Below are 2,497 nucleotides of genomic sequence, written 5' to 3'. Positions count from 1 at the left end.
ATTGAACTAATTCACTTTATCCATTCATTATAATTTCTTGACAAGGAGAAGAATGTTTTCTTATATATTGAATATCACAATTACCCTCCTAAGTATCATTAGTTATTTAATAGTTATTAAATTTACCTACTTATTTCAATTGTCTATTAGTGAGAGACAAGCAAATTGAACTTGGTTGTTATGATTAAAGTATTGCTTTTCTAAATTCTTAGTTCGCAGTTCTAAACCACTCGTTGTGGGATTGATATCTAGGACTCCATTAGAGCCTTATATTACTTGAGCGATACGTATACTTGCATTGATAAGTGTGACTTTACAATTATTGAATATTTATTGCGTTCATATTTATCTTGTATTTTTAAGCATATATAAAGTCGCCTGTCACCATCTCATAATCAGGGTACAGAAAAGATGAATTAAATCCTCTAGTACTGAGCACCTGGTGGACGTCCTGCCAGCTGATTGTATCATAAGCCTTCTTCAAATCTAATTTCAGAATTAAATTGTGTCCTCTGCATGTTTTGTCCAAATATAGAACCAACTCTTGAGCAAGGAGGATGTTTTCAATAATACTTCTCCCATGAACAAAGGCTGATAGGTTGGCACTAATGAGTTTAGGAAGATGGGATTGCAGCTTCCTCACCATAAGTTTGCTAATGATTTTTGTGAGGGTATTAGTTAAGCTGATAGGTCTAAAATCATTCCATGTAAGCTTCTTGTTTTCTTTAGGAATTAAGACAATAGTGGAAGAAGAGAAATAATTAGGTAGATCAGTGCCAAGGAAGAAGCTCAGAATAGCAGTGATCTCATATTCTCTTATAATCTGCCAACCTTTTCTGTAAAACAAAACTGAGTAACCATCCGGGCCAACTGCCTTGTTCCCATCTATACTATCCAGTGCTTTTAAAATTTCCTCCTCCTCTATGACAAAAGTGAGATCTAGTTGACAAACATAATCATACTCCTCAAAGAACACATCAGTGTTAATGTTGCACGTGTCATTGCTGGCAGATAGTAAAACCTAAAAGTGCTCTACAACAATTTGAGCAATAATGTGTAAATGAGTGATCCGCTGCCCTTGATTATATTTAATGGCTAAGATAGAATTTCGTTGTCTTCTATACTTAAGCAAAACATGATAGAATTTAGAGTTCCTATCTCCAAATAAAAATTTATTATCAGCAGCCTGCTGTTGCAAGAATTTCTCCTCAGTGACAATAGCTTTCAACAGATCATCATGAACTTCCAAGCGAGTCTGATCATTGTCCACCCCAACAGCCTGAGCCTCCTCAAAGGGAAGACAAAGAGACATCAACAATATGATGTACTTTTCATTCTTGGGAAAAGAATAATCAGTTCTTTCTTTAGATGCACATTATATCTCTCTATTTTTGTTCTTTTCATTGAATTAATATTTTGAATCAAGTTAACATGGTTCAAATGTTACTCGTAGACGAATTTTGATATTTACTTATATACCATATAATCACATGAAAAGTATTACTAATATGTGCATTTTAAATTTTATAAGTGTATTTACTTTTTCATGCATGTATTTTGATAAAATCGAGATGGCAAATTTTTATAAAAGTAAATATTAATTTTTAGGCACTATCTGATATATCAATATGCAAGAATGATGTGGTATGCATGTAAATCCACAACGAAAAAATCAACTTGACAATTTTCCTATTTTAATCAGACTCTCTTGGAAAGTACACTACAAATAATATTACTTTCTACTACAAATAATATTTTTGATAGACTTGTCTGGAGAGTTGCAATAATCATATAAATGCAAGTTATTTCAGTCGCTTAAAACGATCAAATAGATAGCCGCCAAGTTAAAGTAAAAATGGCACGTGAAGCCGGTACTGAATCAGCAATATTCCCGATGGTTCCGTATTTCTATACAATATTACATATGGAAAAAAATTGCACTGGTAATCTCACTTTCTAGATGCCTTCTATTGATAAATTTTTTGTGCGTTGTTTTGTCACCAAAAGAATAGTTTATGGCAAGGACGAGACTCTTCATTTTTCTTAAACATGATGTTCAATTTTTGAACTGCTCGAGACAAATCGTTTAATAAATCTAAATTAAATTATTAGTGGTCATATTGGAATACATGCTTAGGACTCTTTATTGAGTCTAGGTTTATTTCACATTAGTTTGTTTCTTAATCTTAGGAGTTAGTTGCTATTTTTTCTTGAATTTTGTTTATTGTTTCTTGGCTGATTTTTAGGTCTTTCTTGGAAGTCTGTTATTAGCTCCAAGTTTAAAATATTGTAAGGCTACACAAAAGGTGTGGTTCTGATTTCCCTTCAATATACAACAAGAAATTTTAGTTTTTCTCTTCTTTTTCATTTTCAAGAAACCAACAAATCATTAATGTCATCTCATATTTAACATTCTATAAGCAGAAATTACATTTAAAACATTCGAGATCACAAACGAATATCTAATTATGTAATTGCATTTAAAATTATATATATA

This window comes from Phalaenopsis equestris, unplaced genomic scaffold (assembly GCF_001263595.1).
Source record: "Phalaenopsis equestris unplaced genomic scaffold, ASM126359v1 Scaffold000839, whole genome shotgun sequence".
NCBI lineage: Eukaryota > Viridiplantae > Streptophyta > Magnoliopsida > Asparagales > Orchidaceae > Phalaenopsis > Phalaenopsis equestris.
The sequence above is the reverse complement of the archived record's forward strand: the minus strand, read 5'-3'. Positions refer to the sequence as shown.